At 43.9% G+C, this 23,519-nt stretch overlaps 1 long non-coding RNA gene across 2 annotated transcripts in view; it reads left to right on the forward strand.

The window, feature by feature from the left end:
- The window catches only part of LOC137528310 (uncharacterized), a 48,995-nt gene that overhangs the window by 4,575 nt on the left and 20,901 nt on the right, over positions 1-23,519 (forward strand). The window contains exons 2-3 of one of the 2 annotated variants that reach the window (XR_011023359.1): positions 15,662-15,799; positions 22,980-23,119. This is a non-coding gene — a long non-coding RNA (uncharacterized lncRNA). Of the gene's footprint in view, positions 1-15,661; positions 15,862-22,979; positions 23,120-23,519 lie in introns of both variants that reach the window. The other variant, XR_011023358.1, reaches the window with a different exon arrangement.

Genomic DNA, 23,519 nt, shown 5'->3' on the forward strand with positions numbered 1-23,519 from the left:
GTTTCACCACAATATCACACAGATAGGCCGTGCGCGGTCTGTGCATGGCAATATTACCAAAAGTTAGTGCATCAATCCCATTTTCCACTACCAGAGTAGTTTCCCATCCTGATCACTTGTGGATCACAAAACGCTAGGTACAGGTAAAACTAATCAAAACCACAGCAAATGCACCCCTTACTGTGATCAGTTTGCGGTGTGATTTTCTCCTGACACGTTTTCTGTGTGGTTGTATAAGAATGCAGGAAAATCGCAGAGCAATAGCAATCACACCAATATGTGATTTTCCCTGTGAAAAGCAAAACGCATCACACAACCACACTGTACACATGAGGAATTGTAGCCCACTTGGGGTAGATTTACCGCAATTTCGGTGGTAACTAGGAGGATCCCTAAGTTCTATTATCTGTGGAGCTTAGCATGAAATGACCCTGTGGTCCAACATTCCTAGTCATCCTCTGGGTCTGGACCTATCACATAAAGGCTGCAATGAACAATGGGGAACAGACTGACAAAGTAAAGGTTTTTGTGGTTATAGACGAAAATGGCAAAAAGCTGAGGGGCAAAAGTAATGTCATCTGCTGCAGCAACACTATTAAGTGGTAGAAATGGTCCTGGTAAGTGGGAGATAATTCCCCTACCCATTTCAGGAGCACTGGCATGTCTGCTGTATTGATATTCCTTGAGGCCCCATTACTTACTTACACTCACACCCTTGGGGAGACTTACAGGAATCTACAGAATTATTTTTATTTCTCAGGATATTGCTCACTCATTGTCCTATTGCCTTCTCTCAGCATTTAATGTCTCAGAGAATAAAAGTGAATTTCTTTCTTGGCAGGAAACAAGGCCTTGTTAGAGAATCACACGTGCGTAGTCCCAGTTCCAGAAACACGTTATTATTAGATAAATTAACACATGAAATATGAAAGCAAACGACATGACTAATGGGAACAAATGCAGTTTGAATGGCCTCTCATTTATGAACACCGTTTCACATCAATTGAATGAGTTCACGTTTTGTGTGTCTCATCTAGATGATATATCGACATCTGACAGGAATGGCCCTTTAGGCAATCATAGCACAGACATCCCAGGCTTAATGTAGCTGTGGCCCAGCGTGTTGTATGATCATAGGCTGCTGTGTCCTCAAGGTGAAAGGGGTTAATTTCCAATGTTTATTCGTCCTTGCAGGCTGTATTCAGAAATAATGCACTTGAGTGTTAAATAAGCCATTATTAGATATAACGACAATCTTCCATTTGTGCTGTCCTATTTATGCATGATTTACAAGTCTTGAAATTACACAGTGTGTTTTATATATATATATATGTATATACAAGATCACAGGGCTATATTTATTAACAGTATTAGGAGGTAAAATCCTCTCACGTTAATTTATATGATGTCACCGAGTAAAGATGTACCAGCAGGAGGTGTCCTTACCTTGCAATTCAGTTATTCGGTCATTTGCAGTAATCATAGTCATTTTGCTGTCATGCTGAATCACTGGTAAACTGTGTTTTGTTGTTGTTTCCCACTGAGGGGGTGGATTGCTAAAGTCATCAGGACCTGTGTTCTTATTAAACAGCTAATAAGGTTAAAGGGAATCTAAATCGTGATTCTTATTAAGAGTTTTTTTCATGCTTTTTAAATATACAAGTGGAAGAAATCAGCTTGCTACTAAATGTATCAACCCACATTTATTGGTCAAACCTTTTTTAGGTGTATAATTTGTAAGGATATAAGTACACATGGCTAGCCATATTTGCCACCCCAGGCCCACGCTCTGCCAAGCAGTCAGAGAGAATATGTAGCACAGTCTGCGATGTAGTGATTGAAGGGATGGGCAGGATGATCAGATCAGAGTACTAACTAGGGATGAGCAAAACATTCAAGTTCGAACGCAAATTGACCCCAATCTCGCTTAGAGCAAATCTGAAGCAAAAATAACCTTATGAGATAATTGAATTGTATGTGTAGTACAGATAACAAATAGAACATTAGTAGCAAAGAAAATAACTCATGTAGTTTTCCAGTACTGGAAGAGATAAAACACTTGAGTTATTATCTATGCAAAAGAGCTTCCAAGGTAGTTGAACTCAGTCCTGTTTTCTGAATAGCTTAAACTGCCAAGAAACAGTGAGAGACAGCTTTAGATAAGGTTTTACTGCAGGAAAGTTCAAAAGGTCATTAGCTCTGCTTTGTATTACAGCTTAAAATACAGAGTGTGGTTTCTAAGCTGCAAATATGACAGAATGGTGCAATGTTATAAATAAAGCTATATAACTAAAAATAAAAATATGAGACTTTAATTATCTGTACTACACATATAATTCATTATCTCATACGTTTATTTTTGCTGCAGTGTCACTTTAAGGAGCCCACTTACGGTACAGTCTTCAGTAAAGGTTTGTCCAAGTTTTCATATATATGCAATTGGAAATAAAATGTCATAAAATACGTCGATTTTTTCACCATCAACTTACTAATATGTAGTTCCTATCCACTACAACTGATAATAAAAAACATTTTTCCGATCAATTACATTATTGTTATTAGGCGCACAGATAGGGTAATCTGTCGAAGAAACCGTGAATGCCGTACAGTCTGTTGCCTCCCGGGTGCTCGGGTTCGGCATGTAGCTGAAAGAATTGACAGATTACTGGGTGGGGCTGGGGAAGACTCAGCTGTCATGGTACACATTGGCACCAATGACAAAGTTAGTGGGAGATGGAAGGTCCTCAAAAATGATTTTCAGGTACTTGGAGATAAACTTAAAGCAAGGACCTCCAAGGTGGTGTTTTCTGAAATACTGCCAGTGCCACGTGCTACATCTGAGAGACAGAGGGAGCTTAGGGAGTTAAATAAGTGGCTGAGAAATTGGTGTAGGAAGGAAGGGTTTGGGTTCCTGGAGAACTGGGCAGACTTTGCAGTCGGCTACAGGTTCTACAGCAGGGATGGGCTGCACCTTAATGGGGAGGGTGCAGCTGCATTGGGGGAGAAGATGGCTAAATGGTTGGAGGAGATTTTAAACTAGGATCTAGGAGGCGGGAGGATAAAGTCTCAATACGTAGACAAGATGAGGTAAAAAGACAGTGGGAGCCTAACATTATGGGGGGTGGAGAGGGGGGTGGGGGCAGTGTAAAGATTAAGGAGGTTGGTAAAAATTCAAGTAGCCCATTTCATGTAAACAAAATTGGTAAATGTGGTGGTAAAAATATAAAGTGCATGGTAACCAATGCTCGGAGCCTTGCAAATAAAATAGACGAACTAGAGTTCATTCTGAATGACAAAGGCTATGACATTGTGGGAATAACCGAGACATGGATGGATGAAAGCCATGACTGGATAGCTAATTTAAAAGCATACAATGTGTTTAGGAGGGATAGAACAGGTAAAAAAGGTGGAGGGGTTTGTCTCTTTGTTAAGAATTCTCTTACAGCTGTCCTCAACGATGAGATGGAGGAAGATTGCGAAGATGTGGAGTCCGTTTGGGTGAATATTCATGGTGGAAATAAAAGTTGCCAATTGCTTATTGGGGTATGCTACAGGCCACCGCTTATTAATGAAGCTGCAGAACTGTGATTACTACAGCAGATTGAAAAAAGCTGCAAGTAAAAATGAGGTCATAATTATGGGCGACTTCAACTTTCCAGACATTGACTGGGGTATTGAGGCTACCCATTCTGGTAAAAGCAGCAGATTTCTGGCAGCACTACAGGACAATTACTTGACTCAAATGGTAACTGAACCAACTAGGGGGAATGCGTTACTGGATCTGATCATTTCTAATAGACCAGATAATGTATCAAATGTGCAGGTTCAAGAACATTTGGGAAATAGTGATCACAACATGATAACGTTTGATCTGGTGACTGATAGGCCACGGGGCAGTGGGATCACTAAAACTATGAATTTTAGAAAAGCAAAGTTCAATCAAATTAGGCAGGCACTAAGTTTGGTGAACTGGGATAATGTACTACAAGGGGAAGACACTGAAGGGAAATGGCAAGCTTTTAAACTTATACTCAATCAATATTGTAGTATGTATATCCCATATGGAAACAAAATATCTAGGAATAAAAAAAGGCCTCCATGGATGAATAGAAATGAAGAGGAAAAAGAATGCCTATAAGGTCTTAAAACAGGAGGGGACCGAGGCTGCACTAAGCAATTATAAGGAGTGCAATAAAAATTGTAAAAAAGAAATTAGGCAGACAAAGATTGAAGCTGAAAAACAAATCGCTAAGGATATCAAATCTAACCCAAAAAAGTTTTACAAGTACATTAACTCTAAAAAAAGAAAGGTTGACTGCATAGGACTCCTAAAGGATGAGGGTGGGAACTCAATGGTGGATGACCAAGGTAAGGCAGAGTTATTACCGTATTTTTCGCCGTATAAGACGCTCCGGCATATAAGACGCACCCAGATTTAGAAGGCAAAAATTAGGAAAAAAAGAAAAAACTAAACCTTGGTGCGTCTATGATGCAGGGGCGTCTTATGGACTTTTCACCCCCTAGTTACTCTACATACTATTACACTGACCACATAAGGGGACAGTGTAATGATTGCCTATTCCCATGTTGCCTGCCTGTGTTCCCCTATGTGGTCAGTGTAGGGATTGGCTGTTCCTGTGTCCCCCTGTGCCTGCTGTTTCCCCCTGTGCCTGTCATGTCCTCCTGTGCCAACCATGCCCTTCTGTGCCAGCCATGTCCCCCTGTGGCAGCCATGTCCCCCTGTCAGTCTCCCCCTGTGCAAGCCATGTCCCCGTCAGTGTCCCTGTGCCAGCCATGTCCCCCTGTCAGTGTCCCCCTGTGCCAGCCATGTCCCCCTGTCAGTGTCCCTGTGCCAGCCATGTCCCCCTGTCAGTATCCCTGTGGCAGCCATGCCCCCCTGTCAGTGTCCCTGTGCCAGCCATGTCCCCCTGTCAGTGTCCCTGTGGCAGCCATGCCCCCCTGTCAGTGTCCCTGTGCCAGCCATGTCCCCCTGTCTGTGTCCCTGTGCCAGCCATGTCCCCCTGTCAGTATCCCTGTGGCAGCCATGCCCCCTGTCAGTGTCCCTGTGCCAGCCATGTCCCCCTGTCAGTGTCCCTGTGGCAGCCATGCCCCCCTGTCAGTGTCCCTGTGCCAGCCATGTCCTCCTGTCTGTGTCCCTGTGCCAGCCATGCCCCCCTGTCAGTGTCCCTGTGCCAGCCATGCCCCCCTGTCAGTGTCCCTGTGCCAGCCATGCCCCCCTGTCTGTGTCCCTGTGCCAGCCATGTCCCCCTGTTAGTGTCCTCCTGCCAGCCATTTCCCCCTGTCAGCGTCCCCCTGTGCCGTCCGTGTCCCGCTGTGCCGGCCATGTCCCCCTGTCCATATCCCCCTGTGCCAGCAGCGTAATTACAGTATATACGTTACCTGCTCCTGCCGCCGCGCTCCTGGCTCCAGTCCTGCTTCGGGTTCCTCTTCTGCCATCCACCGATGCCTGCTGCTACAGCCGCCGCGCTCCTGGCTCCAGTCCTGCTTCGGGATCCTCTTCTCCCATCTACCGCTGTTGCAGCCGCCGAACATCGCTGGCCGGTGAGTCCTAATTAGCCGCGCGGTGATTACGCAATCAGCACACGTGCGCCGGGGTCACACATGCGGTGATTACGCAATCAGCACACGTGCGCCGGGGTCACGCATGCGTGACCCCGGCGCACGAGTGCTGATTGCGTAATCACCGCGCGGCTAATTAGGACTCACCGGCCAGCGATGTTCGGCGGCTGCAACAGCGGTAGATGGGAGAAGAGGATCCCGAAGCAGGACTGGAGCCAGGAGCGCGGCGGCTGTAGCAGCAGGCATCGGTGGATGGCAGAAGAGGATCGCGAAGCAGGACTGGAGCCAGGAGCGCGGCGGCAGGAGCAGGTAACGTATATACCGCTTCCCTGCGCACCTCTGCATTCCAAAATCTGTACCTTCGCCGCATAAGACGCACCCACTTTTCCCCAACAATTTTGGGGAAGAAAAAGTGCGTCTTATACGGCGAAAAATACGGTAAATGCTTTCTTTGCTTCTGTCTTCACAAAAGAAACAGCACTGTTGCAAACTACAGAGGCGGAAGAGTCTCAATCTTCTAACTGTAATATTAAATACTTAACGCAGGAAGAAGTGAAGGCAAGACTAAATAAATTAAAAATAGACAAGGCACCTGGCCCGGATTGCATGCATCCTCGGGTCCTAAGGGAATTAAGTTCAGTTATAGATAAACCCCTTTATCTTATCTTTTGTGACTCTCTTGCAACTGGCAGAGTTCCAGTGGATTGGCGTACAGCCCACGTTTTCCCATTATTTAACCACTTGAGGACCGCCCCCAGCCGATGGGCGGCGGCAAAGACTGGGCCCAAACGACCGCAATACGCCCATCGGCGGGGGCGGCTGCGGGAGTGGCTATGCGGCGTTCGCATCATTCGTGACGCGATCAGCCGCCGGGGACTGGCTCCGCCCACTGCTCGTAGTAACCCGCCGGCCGTTCGGAAGCGCCGGCGGGTTACTAGCACCCGGATCGCCGCATGTACATAGTATAATAGGCTTTGTAATGTATACAAAGCCTATTATACTGGCTGCCTCCTGCCCTGGTGGTCCCAGTGTCCGAGGGACCACCAGGGCAGGCTGCAGCCACCCTAGTCTGCACCAAAGCACACTGATTTCCCCCCCTGCCCCCTGATCGCCCACAGCACCCCTCAGACCCCCCCCTGCCCACCCCCCAGACCACTGTTTGCACCCAGTCACCCCCCTAATCACCCATCAATCACTCCCTGTCACTATCTGTCAACGCTATTTTTTTTTTATCCCCCCCCTGCCCACTGCCCCCTCCTGATCACCCCCCACCCCTCAGATTCTCCCCAGACCCCCCTTCCAGACCCCCCCCCCCCCGTGTACTGTATGCATCTATCCCCCCTGATCACCTGTCAATCACCTGTCAATCACCCGTCAATCACCCATCAATCACCCGTCAATCACCCCCTGTCACTGCTACCCATCAATCAGCCCCTAACCTGCCCCTTGCGGGCAATCTGATCACCCACCCACACCAATAGATCGCCCGCAGATCCGACATCAGATCACCTCCCAAGTGCAGTGTTTACATCTCTTCTCTCCTCTAAACACCCACTAATTACCCATCAATCACCCATCAATCACCCCCTATCACCACCTGTCACTGTTAGCCATCAGATTAGACCCTAATCTACCCCTTGCGGGCACCCAATCACCCGCCCACACGCTCAGATTGCCCTCAGACCCCCCTTTATCAATTCGCCAGTGCAATATTTACATCTGTTATTCCCTGTAATAACCCACTGATCACCTGTCAATCACCTATCAATCACCCCCTGTCACTGCCACCCATCAATCACCCCCTGTCACTGCCACCCATCAATCAGCCCCTAACCTGCCCCTTGCGGGCAATCTGATCACCCACCCACACCAATAGATCGCCCGCAGATCCGACATCAGATCACCTCCCAAATCCATCGTTTACATCTATTCTCTCCTCTAAACACCCACTAATTACCCATCAATCACCCCCTATCACCACCTGTCACTGTTACCCATCAGATTAGACCCTAATCTGCCCCTTGCGGGCACCCAATCACCCGCCCACACGCTCAGATTGCCCTCAGACCCCCCCCTTTATCAATTCGCCAGTGCAATATTTACATCTGTTATTCCCTGTAATAACCCACTGATCACCTGTCAATCACCTGTCAATCACCCCCTGTCACTGCCACCCATCAATCACCCCCTGTCACTGCCACCCATCAATCAGCCCCTAACCTGCCCCTTGCGGGCAATCTGATCACCCACCCACACCAATAGATCGCCCGCAGATCCGACATCAGATCACCTCCCAAGTGCAGTGTTTACATCTCTTCTCTCCTCTAAACACCCACTAATTACCCATCAATCACCCCCTATCACCACCTGTCACTGTTATCCATCAGATTAGACCCTAATCTGCCCCTTGCAGGCACCCAATCACCCGCCCACACACTCAGATTGCCCTCAGACCCCCCCTTATCAATTCGCCAGTGCAATATTTACATCTGTTATTCCCTGTAATAACCCACTGATCATCTGTCAATCACCTATCAATCACCCCTGTCACTGCCACCCATCAATCACCCCCTGTCACTGCCACCCATCAATCAGCCCCTAACTTGCCCCTTGCGGGCAATCTGATCACCCACCCACACCAATAGATCGCCCGCAGATCCGACATCAGATCACCTCCCAAGTGCAGTGTTTACATCTCTTCTCTCCTCTAAACACCCACTAATTACCCATCAATCACCCCCTATCACCACCTGTCACTGTTATCCATCAGATTAGACCCTAATCTGCCCCTTGCGGGCACCCAATCACCCGCCCACACACTCAGATTGCCCTCAGACCCCCCCTTATCAATTCGCCAGTGCAATATTTACATCTGTTATTCCCTGTAATAACCCACTGATCATCTGTCAATCACCTATCAATCACCCCCTGTCACTGCCACCCATCAATCACCCCCTGTCACTGCCACCCATCAATCAGCCCCTAACTTGCCCCTTGCGGGCAATCTGATCACCCACCCACACCAATAGATCGCCCGCAGATCCGACATCAGATCACCTCCCAAGTGCAGTGTTTACATCTCTTCTCTCCTCTAAACACCCACTAATTACCCATCAATCACCCCCTATCACCACCTGTCACGGTTACCCATCAGATTAGACCCTAATCTGCCCCTTGCGGGCACCCAATCACCCGCCCACACCTCAGAACGTCCTCAGACCCCAGCCCTGATCACCTCGCTAGTGCATTGCTTGCATCTATTTTCCCCCTCTAATCACACCTTGAGACACCCATCAATCACCTCCTGTCACCCCCTAGCACACCTACCCATCAGATCAGGCCCTAATTTGCCCCGTGTGGGCTCCTGATCACTCGGCCAAACCCTCAGATCCCCCTCAGACCCCCTTCCGATCACCTCCCCAGTGCATTGATTGCATCTATTTTCCCCTCTAACCGCCCCCTGAGACACCCATCAATCACCTCCTGTCACCCCCCTAGCACTCCTATCCATCAGATCAGGCCCAAAACATCCTGTCATCTAAGAGGCCACCCTGCTTATGACCGGTTCCACAAAATTTGCCCCCTCATAGACCACCTGTCATCAAAATTTGCAGATGCTTATACCCCTGATCAGTCATTTTGAGAAATTTGGTTTCCAGACTACTCACAGTTTTGGGCCCGTAAAATGCCAGGGCAGTATAGGAACCCCACAAGTGACCCCATTTTAGAAAGAAGACACCCCAAGGTATTCTGTTAGGTGTATGATGAGTTCATAGAAGATTTTATTTTTTGTCAAAAGTTAGTGGAAATTGGATTTTTATTGTTTTTTTCACAAAGTGTCATTTTTCACTAACTTGTGACAAAAAATAAAATCTTCTATGAACTCACCATACCGCTAACGGAATACCTTGGGGTGTCTTCTTTCTAAAATGGGGTCACTTGTGGGGTTCATACTGCCCTGGCATTTTAGGGGCCCTAAACCGTGAGGAGTAGTCTAGAAAACAAATGCCTCAAAATGACCTGTGAATAGGACGTTGGGCCCCTTAGCGCACCTAGGCTGCAAAAAAGTGTCACACATGTGGTATCGCCATACTCAGGAGAAGTAGTATAATGTGTTTTGTGGTGTATTTTTACACATACCCATGCTGGGTGGGAGAAATCTCTCTGTAAATGGACAATTGTGTGTAAAAAAAATCAAAAATGTGTCATTTACAGAGATATTTCTCCCACCCAGCATGGTTATATGTAAAAATACACCACAAAACACATTATACTACTTCTTCTGAGTACGGCGATACCACATGTGTGACACTTTTTTGCAGCCTAACTGTGCTAAGGGGCCCAAAGTCCAATGAGTACCTTTAGGATTTCACAGGTCATTTTGAGACATTTGGGTTCAAGACTACTCCTCACGGTTTAGGGCCCCTAAAATGCCAGGGCAGTATAGGAACCCCACAAGTGACCCCATTTTAGAAAGAAGACACCCCAAGGTATTCTGTTAGGTGTATGATGAGTTCATAGAAGATTTTATTTTTTGTCACAAGTTAGCGGAAATTGATATGTATTGGGTTTTTTTTCACAAAGTGTCATTTTCCGCTAACTTGTGACAAAAAAAAAATCTTCTATGAACTCACCATACTCCTAACAGAATACCTTGGGGTGTCTTCTTTCTAAAATGGGGTCACTTGTGGGGTTCCTATACTGCCCTGGCATTTTAGGGGCCCTAAACCGTGAGCAGTAGTCTAGAATCCAAATGCCTCAAAATGACCTGTAAATAGGACGTTAGGCCCCTTAGCGCACCTAGGTTGCAAAAAAGTGTCACACATGTGGTATTGCCGTACTCAGAAGAAGTAGTATATTGTGTTTTGGGGTGTATTTTTACACATACCCATGCTGGGTGGGAGAAATATCTCTGTAAAAGGACAATTGTGTGTAAAAAAAATCAAACAATTGTCATTTACAGAGATATTTCTCCCACCCAGCATGGGTATGTGTAAAAATACACCCCAAAACACATTATACTACTTCTCCTGAGTACGGCGGTACCACATGTGTGGCACTTTTTTGCACCCTAAGTGCGCTAAGAGGCCCAAAGTCCAATGAGTACCTTTAGGATTTCACAGGTCATTTTGCGACATTTGGTTTCAAGACTACTCCTCACGGTTTAGGGCCCCTAAAATGCCAGGGCAGTATAGGAACCCCACAAATGACCCCATTTTAGAAAGAAGACACCCCAAGGTATTCCGTTAGGAGTATGGTGAGTTCATAGAAGATTTTATTTTTTGTCACAAGTTAGCGGAAAATGACACTTTGTGAAAAAAAACAATTAAAATCAATTTCCGCTAACTTGTGACAAAAAAAAAAAAAATCTTCTATGAACTCACCATCCTCCTAACGGAATACCTTGGGGTGTCTTCTTTCTAAAATGGGGTAATTTGTGGGGTTCCTATACTGTCCTGGCATTTTAGGGGCCCTAAAGCGTGAGGAGTAGTCTTGAAACGAAATTTCTCAAAATGACCTGTGAAATCCTAAAGGTACTCATTGAACTTTGGGCCCCTTAGCGCAGTTAGGGTGCAAAAAAGTGCCACACATGTGGTATCGCCGTACTCAGGAGAAGTAGTATAATGTGTTTTGGGGTGTATTTTTCCACATACCCATGCTGAGTGGGAGAAATATCTCTATAAATAGACAATTGTGTGTAAAAAAAATAAAACAATTGTCATTTACGGAGATATTTCTCCCACCCAGCATGGGTATGTGTAAAAATACACCCCAAAACACATTATACTACTTCTCCTGAGTACGGCAATACCACATGTGTGGCACTTTTTTGCAGCCTAACTGCGCTAAGGGGCCAAAAGTCCAATGAGCATCTTTAGGCTTTACAGGGGTGCTTACAATTAGGCACCCTCCAAAATGCCAGGACAGTGAACACACCCCACAAATGACCCCATTTTGGAAAGTAGACACTTTAAGGTATTCAGAGAGGAGCATAGTGAGTCCGTGGCAGATTTCATTTTTTTTTGTCGCAAGTTAGAAGAAATGGAAACTTTTTTTTTTCTTTTTTTTGTCAGAAAGTGTCATTTTCCGCTAACTTGTGACAAAAAATAAAATCTTCTATGAACTCACCATGCCTCTCACTGAATACTTTGGGATGTCTTCTTTCTAAAATGGGGTCATTTGGGGGGTATTTGTACTATCCTGGAATTTTAGCCCCTCATGAAACCTGACAGGTGCGCAGAAAAGTCAGAGATGCTTGAAAATGGGAAAATTCACTTTTGGCACCATAGTTTGTAAACGCTATAACTTTTACCCAATCCAATAAATATACACTGAATGTTTTTTTTTTAATCAAAGACATGTAGCAGAATAACTTTCGCGCTCAAATGTATAGGAAATTTTACTTTATTTGAAAAATGTCAGCACAGCAAGTTAAAAAAGTCATTTTTTTGCCAAAATTCATGTCTTTTTTGATGAATATAATAAAAACTAAAACTCGCAGCAGCAATCAAATAGCAGCAAAAGAAAGCTGTATTAGTGACAAGAAAAGGAGGTAAAATTCATTTAGGTGGTAGGTTGTATGACCGAGCAATAAACCGTGAAAGCTGCAGTGGTCTGAATGGAGAAAAAGGCTCTGGTCCTTAAAGGAATACTATCGATGTATGCATTTATTTTTAAATGCTGTATGTTGTAGCACACATTAGGACAAGTACTAGGAGCAATTTGATTCCTCACACAGCTGTTCCTCTCAGCTGTAAAATCCTCCGTCAGTTTTGGCCGTCAGTGTTTGATACAAATGTATCTATATGCTGAGGGCTCCCAGAGGGCTAAGCCCATGTCTGCACAGGGGAGTTGCTATCAACTCCTCAGTTTATAGTTTAATTATCACCTTGCTGAAAGAATCTTATTGATATGGTGGTAAGGGGTTAAAGATTCTAGCAATGTGTGTTTATTATCTTTGCTTCTCTTGACTGATAAAGATACTAATAATGCTAATTGTAAACAGTGGTCTGCCCCTCTCAGCAGCTTGTAAAGTGGATGCAGCCTGGAGTGAATCACCACAAGCAGGCAGCCAGACTGAGTGTAAACACAGACTATTGTTTATAGCTAGTTATATTCCAGCAATATTCCAGCTCATTTAGTTACCTGTTACCACCTCAGATCAGCCTATTTCTCCTCATGTCTCCTGCATGCTGTGAGTGACACAGTGAAATATATTTGTGAGCTGTGTGACAGAGTAACCAAGCAGCTCAGGGTGACCCAAACTACTATGAGCTGTGTGAGAAATGAATTTTTAAGCAGGGATAGCAAGAGAGAGACCTGGGTGAATAAATAAAGTGCCCCTAGCACTAGTGGTAATGTGTACACTAATATACAGTATTAAAAAAAAAAGTCGTTTCAATCGATAGTACTCCTTTAAGGGGCGAAAAGACTGTGGTCCTGAAGTGGTTAAGAAGGACAAAAAATCAGATCCAGGAAATTATAGACCTGTAAGCTTAACATCAGTTGTATGCAAACTATTTGAGGGGTTACTAAGAGATACTATACATGACTTCATAGTAGAAAATAATCTTATTTCTCAGCATCAACATGGGTTTACTAAAGACAGGTCCTGTTTGACTAACATGCTCAGCTTTTATGAGGTAGTGAATGCTAATATGGATATTGGGAATGCTGTAGATGTGATATACTTGGACTTTGCAAAGGCCTTCGACACTGTTCCCCACAAAAGTCTGGTGCAAAAGTTGAGGATGTAAGGACTGGGGAAGAGTCTGTGTTCATGGATAGGGAACTGGCCAATGGACAGAAAACAAAGAGTTGTGGTCAATGGATCGTACTCAAAATGGGAGACTGTTAGCAGTGGGGTCCCACAGGGGTCTGTTCGGGGTCCAGTGCTCTTCAATTTATTTATTAATGACCTAGTAGATGCAGTAGTGAGCAATGTTGCTATTTTTGCAGATGATACAAAATTGTGCAGAATCATCAACTCTCAGAAAGATAGTGTCATATTGCAACAGGATCTGGATAGGATGGCTATATGGGCACATACATGGCAGATGAAATTCAATGTTGACAAATGTAAAATCATGCATTTTGGACGTACTAATGGTCTAGCACCATACAAAATAAATGGGATACAGTTGGGGACATCAAACTTGGAGAAGGACTTAGGAGTACTCATTGACAACAAGTTAAATAATCGTACTCAATGCCAAGCCGCTGTAGCTAAAGCTAATCCAAACTTCCAAGTGGTAAAAAGAGTAGCACTCTCTCAGATGGAAGGCGTGCCCAAGCCTCAATGGACCTCCGCACCTCCTGGTCCCCAATGTAGTACAAGACACGAAGGAGGCTGGCACTGCAGTAAAGAAAAGCTCTTTTATTCTGAAAAGTATAAAATCATGGGGCCATACGGCCGTATGGCCCCATGATTTTATACGTTTCAGAATAAAAGAGCTTTTCTTTACTGCAGTGCCAGCCTCCTTCGTGTCTTGTAGCTAAAGCTAATAAAATTTTGGGATGCATTAAAAGGGAAATAAAAACTCGAGATGCTAGCATAATATTGCCCCCGTTTAACTCTCTAGTAAGGCCACATCTGGAATATGGAATTCAGTTCTGGGCACCACATTACAAAAAAGATATTGCAGTTTTGGAGCAGGTGCAGAGACGAGCAACAAAATTGATATGTGGGATGGAAGGTCTCACTTATCAAGAAAGGTTAGATAAACTGGGTTTATTTAGTCTAGAGAAAAGACGCCTTAGAGGGGATCTAATTAACATGTATAAATACATCAGAGGGCAATATAATAGCTTGGCGGATGAGCTTTTTGTCCCTAGGCCTTCTCTAAGGACTAGAGGACATGATCTGCGCATGGAGGAAAAACGTTTTAGCCATTTATTTAGGAAAGGGTTCTTTACAGTAAGAGTGATTAAGATGTGGAATGCATTGCCACAGGAAGTCGTTATGGCAAACTCTATACCTGCATTTAAAGGGGGCTTAGATGCTTTCCTTGCGTTGAAAGACATCCATGGCTACAATTACTAGGTAATGCCTAATGATGTTGATCCAGGGATTTTATCTGATTGCCATCTGGAGTCGGGAAGGAATTTTTCCCTTTAGGGGCTAATTGGACCATGCCTTGTAAGGGTTTTTTCACCTTCCTCTGGATCAACAGGGATATGTGAGGGAGCAGGCTGGTGTTGTACTTTATACTGGTTGAACTCGATGGACGTATGTCTTTTTTCAACCAAAATAACTACGTAACTATGTAATTGTAAAACAATCACCATTAGAATCATTCACAGTCAATTTGGGACATCAACAAGGTTTTATTTTCTGCCTATTGGGTCACATTTATCTAATTACTTGGGCAATTCTTTCCTGAAAACTGTACCATTTGTGGGCACATCTCGCCATGAAGCCAACGTTAGACAAGATGGAGAAGTTTCCCAAACTCGGGTTTACCGGTGAAGTAACCGGCCAGCCGGTGCTCTGCGTCCAACAGGTACACCATTCCTGTTTAATCAATGGCAACAATGTAAACAAAAGACACGGCACTCAGTACGTTAGACAAGAACAAGGAAAATAGAAGCAAAATTATCATAAATAGAATCATCTTTCTTTCCATTTCCGATTGTTTTTCTAATCAAATGTGGCAGTTTCATGAAACTGACTCACAAGATTTTAGCAGACCAATTTAAAGTTCAACAAAAATCTTGCAAAACTGCCAGCGACGATTTCACTCATCCCTTGTGCTAACTGTATACTTTTATTAAAATGAACCAAACATGGACCACAGACCACTTTTAGCCACCATATCATTGGTTTAACTATATAAATGTTTTTTCATTATCCCCTGCACAACAATATTTAACATCAGCCAAAATGTATAAGGGAGAAAAAAAAGGAGTTCTCAATTTGCACTGGGCTTGTGTTCCTAGGCGTAGTCGTGTTAATTAAATATTGCATAAGTTAAACAATCGCTTACCATTAAAATAATAATAATTGGCAATAGTAGTATTTCACATGCATAATCTGAACTCTATTAACCTTGTGACTGCCTTTTTTTCATTTGCACTGCAGAGCCCCCACCACCACCACCACTACCTAACTGCAGAGTGGCATAGGGGGCCATTGATATTCACTTGATCCAGATGCACGATTCGCTCTCCTGTTTCATTCCCAGAATCAGCATTAAAGCGCCGCTTGGTGATGGAAGAGGTGAGCCGATCCTAAAAGAATTGTCTAAACAATTTGGGGAGGCACCCAATTGGATTATAATAGTGAGTCTGACTGTACTTACTGTACAGTATTATAGAAAAGAGATGTCTTACCTCCAATGAAGACGGTTTTATTGTAGACAACGCATTTTAACCTTATAATTCGGTCGTGTGGGGCTATTCGCTCTGTATTTGGCTGCATTAGCCAGCAGACACAGCCCTGCCCAAGTTATCTAAAATGAGATAACTTGGACAGGGCACTAAAAGGTTACATTCTAAAGGGAAGTGAAAGAAAGTATTTTTCTTAATAGCTATCCGTACAGGTAGCTATCAGTTTAGGTCAGGGTTGTGTTCACGAAACATGCCTGTACTTTAAGTTTAGCATACGGTGTTTCCGCCAAAATAAGCCCTAGCTGCAATTTTGAACCTGCCCAAAATGTAAGCCCTCCCCCGATAGTAAGCCCTAGCGGAGGAAAAGCCAGGCAAGCATGGACAGAGTGGTGCAGTGCAGATCGGGCACTGGTCCTGTCATCCAGGATGACATGGCAGGGTGCCTGATCGGTACATTACCACAATCCACAGAGGAAGAGCCAGTGTGGTGTTGATATATGCCTCTTATCGAGGCATGCTAAAACCGTATCACCGGCGAGAGATCCAAGAGGTCCGTGTGTACACTACACTCGCTGTCACCTTGGCCAGCCACACGGGAAGCTTTGGCTCATGACAAGTCAGGCAGGGGTGCTGGCACCAGACCGGCCAATCACAGCTGCCCACTGCCCACTGCTTTTGCTGATGGTCTCATGGACAGGACTACAGCACCATCATTGGGCCAATCACTGCATTTGATCAGTAGCAGTGACCTATCAGATGTACAAATTACAGAATTGCAAAGTGAAATCTAACCTTAAATAAAATTTTATAAAATCTGTTACGGCTGCAATGAAAGTATAATTTTAATAACAGTTTAGATTCGAATCCGCAAGTGTCCGGGGGTCCGGGTCCGGGGGCCGCAAAGAGACCGTACGGGTCTCTGCGGTGGCCACAAGTTGCCACCAGTTGCGGATCTGGAATGTATCAGTTCCGGCTACAATAAAGTAGCCGGAACTAGATGCATTGCAGTGCCAGAAAGGAACCGCAAGCATGGGGGATACCGGCGTGTAGTCCGGGCCCCCCAAGTGACATAGGACCAGTGCTGGAAGCATCCGGTCTTATTGCCAGTGTGATGAGAAACATCCGTTTCTCATTGTACAGCATGGCCGCATGTTAGGGTCAGGATCCGGCCCGGGTCCGCAGCCGCACCGGGACGGACTGAAAAATGGAGCATGTTGGAAAAAAAGCCGGATCGTCCCGGAGCTGCGTTCCCGGATCGGATCCGGACGGTCGCACGAGTGTGAATGGATACCTTGATTAACAATGTATCCATTCACCATCCGCTGTGTACGGAGCGTTCCGAGTCCAGGGAAGACGGACCTGGAACGCTAATGTGAACCGGGCCTTATACACAATGACATAAGGGACATTACCATTTAAGGCACACATATCACAAACTTGGGCAATTTAAACTAAGCTGCATGATTTAAACTACTAATTATAGGTTTTAAAAAATGGTTAGAGGTTATATTTGGTAAAAAACGCATTTCCAAAGGATAAGTATTTTTAGAGACACAGCCTGCAGAAATAATATGTAAACGTGGCAATTCTTCTGAAGTTTGACCTTGGACCCACCCCTCCCATCTTCCAAGTGTTTCTGCTGGATCATAGTTTGAAAGTGTTCATTCACTGAGCAGCTATGAAATGCAACTCACTTAATTTTCACTTTTATTTTCATTGGATTTTATCAGCCTAAATTAGTATAACTTGTGCATGTTGTGATATTTAGATTCTATAGAAGATATTATCTGGTTGTCTATTAATTTGTTATATGTTCGTTTTCTTTTTCCTATGTTTTGATATTGATATTGTGCTTTAAATAGTACATGTATTTATTCAAACTTATAAATCAATACATTCTGTCCCTTCAAAAGAACTGGAATCTGTACTTAAAGGGACTCTGTAACAAAAATGTCAATGTGTTTTCTACCATCCTACAGGTTCCTAAACCTATTATAATGTGCTCTGGCTTATTGCAGCACTTTATACTATCACCATCTCTGTAATAAATCAGCTTATCTTTCCCCTGTCGGACTTGTCATCCTGTGTCTGGAAGGCTGCCAACTCTTCAGTGTGATCTGCTATGCATGCCCCCTCTATGCACACTCCCCTGTGTGTGTGTGTGTTATTTACATTAGCCAGCTTTTGTCTGCTCTCTTATCTTTTACAAGCTGGATAACCTCTGTTCACATACTAATGAGTCACATACTGCAGAATTACAGACAACTGGGCAGAGCTGTCTGCAAGAGTAAACAAACAATCAGCTTGTAATTCTTCAGTGAGATGGAGGGGGAAAGAATCAGACAAATGATCTCTTGAGATTCAAAAGGAAGGATGTATACAGCCTGCTTGTGTATGGATGTATTTTCTATGTGTGGACATACTGTACATCAACCTACTTCCTGTTTTGGTGGCATTTTGTTTGTTTACAAACAACATTTTTAAAACTGTTTTTGACTACTTTTAATGCGGCGGGGAGCGGCAAAATTGTGACAGAGGGTAATAGGAGATGTCCCCTAACACACTGGTATGTTTACTTTTGTGTGATTTTAACAATACAGATTCTCTTTAAGGAAATATTCTCTGAGTTAACATCACAGAATTCATGCAAGCAACACACAATTGGCAGTCAGCTTGCATGGCTTATGTTGGTACTTTAAAGGAACACTGTCGATTAACATGTTTTTTTTAATTGAGATAGGAATTGTTTGGGAAGTGCTGCTAAGTACAGGAGTAAACATTTTACTGGCAACCTGTAACGATCGGTGTCAGCACACAGAGAGAATCTGATTATTGGTGATCTGCAGTATCACCAAGAATACAGATATATACCTGATTATGGGTGATCTGCAGAATCACCAATAATACAGATATATTACTAACCTCTGGACACCTGAATATATCGTGAGTGTTTGGTGCAACAGTAATGACTTTGAGTAACCCACCTGATGAGCAGGTGGTCCTTGGCAGTATGGGCAATACTGCTCTTTGAGAAGTACGAGAACCTTCCAGCAGCCTGAGAGCTTCCAAGGGGTGGAGTCTCAGACTGAAGGTAGGAAGGGCCAGTGAGTGAGTGACACCTGAAGGTGGATGTCACTAGCTGGTCTGGAGACTATCTCCTAAAGGGAAGAGATAGCTCTCGAGGTCGGGCAAACCAGGTCGGTAACACATGGACAGACAAAGTACAAAGACAGAAGGCTGATTCGGTATCCAAGGCAGGCAGGGTTGGCAACAGATAATCAGATGTGCGTGGTACCGAATCAGAGAGCGGATGGATAGTCAGGAAAACAATAGATCATAACAGATATCAAACAATGCCTAGTCTTGGGTGTGAGGTCCGTGGTCTCTACACCCTGGAAGTAGTCTGATGTATAACAGAATGGTAACACAAGTTCCCTAATCTTGGGTGTGAGGTCCGTGGTCTCTACACCCTGGAACTAGTCTGAAGTATAACAGAATGATAACACAAGTTCCCTAATCTTGGGTGTGAGGTCCGTGGTCTCTACACCCTGGAACTAGTCTGAAGTATAACAGAATGATAACACAGTAATAATCTGGCTCAGTGTGAATTCCCAGGTCCTCCTGGTTCAAACACACTGTGGGATCTGACTAAGGTCTGAGTGCTTCCACGTAGTGTTCGCAACGGCAGACAACTAGTGACTGTCCAGCAGTAACTATATATAGAGTAGCGCTCTCTGGCGCCACCCCTGAGTGATAGACCAATAACCACTTGCTCTGAGGTCAGCTGACCAGCCTGGTCAGCTGATTCCCCCCTTGGCCGTCATAAAAGTTCTGCCTCTCAGCGCGTGCGCGTATTCCTGAATCTGTGTGAACTAACAGACCCAGCCACACCAGATGCATGCTGCTGCGTGCAAACCGCCGCACTGGAGGTGGAACCAGCTGCCTTGCTATCAGTACACGCGGCAGCTTTTCCACGTTCTCTCACAGTACCAGACGCATGCTTCTGCGTGCAAACTGCCGCGCCGGACGCGGAATCAGCCGCCTTGCTGTCAGCACACGCGGCGGCTTTTCCGCGTTTTCTCACACAACCTTTTTGTTTACTGTTATCAAAATGCTTTCACGCTTTACTGACACCAAAACTGACAGCAGAATGAGCCGGGGGGAGGGGAAATTCCCCTCACACTTCAGGCTTGATTCACTAAGACAAATAGCATGCCTTATCAAAGTTAGCATGCCTTATCAGAGTAGCATAGCGAGCACTACGAACCTGCAGGACAAGTGGAGCTCTCGTCATTGCCAATTAGCAGGCATAAGTTCGCTATGCTACTCTGATAAGGTGTGTTAACTTTCATAAGGCGTGTTATCTCTGATAAGGCATGCTATTTGTCTTAGTGAATCAAGCCGATCATCTGTTAATCCTGTGTATGTGAGAGAGAAAGCTCTCAGCAGCTGCAGCTACCGTGTCCTGTGTCTCTGACTTAAGTGTCTGAAGAGAGCAGAGGAAATGTAACTTGTTATAAACATTTATAATTGTCTGTGACACCACAGCTTTTCATACTTTTTTTTGCTTTCAGAGAAAAATATTCTGTAGTCTGATATACAACACTGGTTCTGCATTGTAGCAGACACCCCTTCTGCAATTGATGTGTTCCAAATAAAGCTAAATCCTACACTCAATAAATTAAAGTTTTTACCTCTTATATATAACATGAAAAGTAGGAAATTGTTTACGCTGCTACTTTGACATTATTTGTACATTGTCATTTTAGAACACTTGCTTTGAAAGTGTTCTTTTAAGCAAAGTGGGATTGTATATTTATGACAGTTCGGCCCACAAACCACAAATGTTTGGATAATTGTCTGTGGTGTTCGTACTCTTTTATCTCTTGTTGGTGAATGTGTAGAAGGCATGATTGAGAGAATACAGAAAAATAAAGACAGCATTTCATAGTTATTGGACATGTCGTCCAGTATCTCTCCTTACCCCTAAAGCCCAGGCCTCATGTGCTGTCTTATAGCAGAATTTCTGGGCAACAAACTAAAATAAAATGCTTAAAGTAAAACCTTAAAGGACCACTATTGTGAAAAATTGTAACATTTATAATGCATACAAATAAAATGTTCATTTCTACCAGTGTGAAATGCACCAAAAATATTTTTTCTCTATATTTCTGTCACTTATAGTAGTCAGTAAAAATTTGAAAAATTTGACATATTTTGGACTAATCCATCTCTTTACAGGGCTTTCACAGTTCTTCCTTGATAGGATCTATACAAAGTACTGGCTGGGTTCCCTACTCGTCTGCACACTATTTTGCTGTTTAGTAAGTGCATTTGTAAAAAAAAGAATCCCCTATGAGGAAACAGACTAGTCCAAAATCTGTCAGATTTTCACTACCTACTGTAATGCTGGGCATACATGGAGCGATAATGCGCCAGTATCGAGCCAGCGGCTCAATGCCGGCGCGTCCCCGCGTGAGCGCAGATCGATCCCGGCTCGTCCCCGCTGGCGCTCTTTATCTTCCGCTTGATTCCCCGCTATTGTCCGCCCGCGGGGATCGAGCGGAGAATCTATCCGGCGGGTCATCGGACCTGTCGGATATTATCAATCGAGCCATCAGCGGCTCGATTGCTAAGGAGCAAATGCTCCGTGTATGCCCAGCATAAGTAGCAGCGACATAGGAAAAATGTAACTTATAGTTTCAGTTTAGGCGTGATAAGTTTAGGTGTGATAAGTTTAGGCGTGATAAGTTTAGGCATGATAAGTTTAGGTGTGATAAGTTTAGGCGTGATAACTATAGCACCAACTGGGTTAGCACCGCAGTGCACAGCTGATCAAAAGTTTTGCGCTGGCAAATTCTGGTGCACTTCGCATAGACTTTAATGGTGCTGCTTTGCGTGCGGGACTTTTCGTACGATCTAAACTTATCTAAACTTATCACGCCTAAACTTATCACGCCTAAACTGGCTTTTTACCAGCGTGGTCCAATGGTTGTCACGCCTAAAGTCTTTTAGGCGTGCTAACTGGGTTAGCACCGCTTTGTGTATCGAGCCCTTTATATCTAATTATTTCAAATTTTACAATTGTTTGCGCTTGTTCTCCTTTAAGTGAAAATAAACTGATACAATAAACAATTCTATCAATACTTCTACTCCTTAAAATGACTTTTAGATACCCCATAGTTTTATAATATGTTTAAAAACTAAAAAAGTTGATTTATTGTTCTGTCTCAGCTCAATGATGCAGTCTATCCCATGTCTCAGAGTGCAAAAATATATGAACTATTGACTTTTTTTATCTAACCCCTTCTCTCAGAAGCCAACTTCTCTCCCCGGAAAGTGTTTTATGGCTGTAATTCCTTATCAGTAAGTGACTCCGTTGTACTACTGGGTCCCGACTGGAGAAAAACTTACATTTGCATGGCTGAATAATAACTATTTTAGCAGAGAAAGAAGAAAAAGAACACCGCTTATTTATTTGTATGCTTGTCACTTTACATACATATGTCTATCTTATCATGTCACAGGTCAATTAAATTGCATGGGAAAGATTTTTTAGCGATCTCTTGATGGTGACTTCCTCCAAATCTCAAAGATACCAGTCTCTTCTTAAAAAATCCTCCATACTTTGAACATCCCCAACAATGTCCCATTGTCATGTGGAGGCAATCTGACATGTTTTTGCAGCATAATGAGTTAGTGGTGGATGGTGCCTCTCAATCATCCTCCCAATGTTCCCTATAGTTCAATGAAACACAAATTCTGTATGCATACTTGTGCAGCTTGAAATTTGATTCAACTGATTCGACATTGATGGGATTTGATCGGTTTATTTTCAATCTGCATCAATTTACAGTCAACGTTTGCATAATACTGCATCAACTCATTATTTGCATCTCATTGACCTTACCTAATAAAGCCACTTGAACTGCTATACCATTCCGTCCTATGGGAAAGGAGTTAGCCATAGAACACAGTGATGCAATGTAGAATGCAGCAGAGCAGGTTGTGTGAGGAGGTGAGATGGGCCTGCTAGTGAACACTTTCCCTGTTTTTTTTTTCTTATGCAGAGGAGGTACAGCCCAGAGAGTGAAGGTAGTGGTAAAAGAGTTGGATGCCAAGCTGGAACAGAGAGGAGCAGTGATTTCACCCCAAAGTTTGACAATGAGTAGGGGTTTTGGGAAGAGGAAAGGACCTCTCTTAATGTCAGGTACTTGGAGTGGGGGGTGAGGAGGTAGTGACAAAAAAAATAAATCCTGGAGTTGAACATTAAACTTACATCTTTTGTACATATATACTTCTTATCGATCTTCAGATTTGCTTGACCCAGTGCTGCTCCACCAAGTGACAAGTTGTTAGAATTAGGGATGAACACATTTATTTCCGTGATTCCAAATTCTGACTTTCATATCAGAATTTCACAATTTCGAGTTCAAAGTGCAACTCGCTGAATTCAAACACATAGGCCCATATGCAATTACCTTTTTCTTCTGAGTTTTCTCCTATTTTATAGCGATATTTTCACATCTCATCAATAAAGTGCCTTTTAAACCGCTAGCGATAAAAAAAAAATGCTAAAAATAATTTTGACAGTGCTTTTATCACCTACT

This window comes from Hyperolius riggenbachi, chromosome 8 (genome assembly GCF_040937935.1).
Source record: "Hyperolius riggenbachi isolate aHypRig1 chromosome 8, aHypRig1.pri, whole genome shotgun sequence".
In the NCBI taxonomy this organism is placed as follows: Eukaryota; Metazoa; Chordata; class Amphibia; order Anura; family Hyperoliidae; genus Hyperolius; species Hyperolius riggenbachi.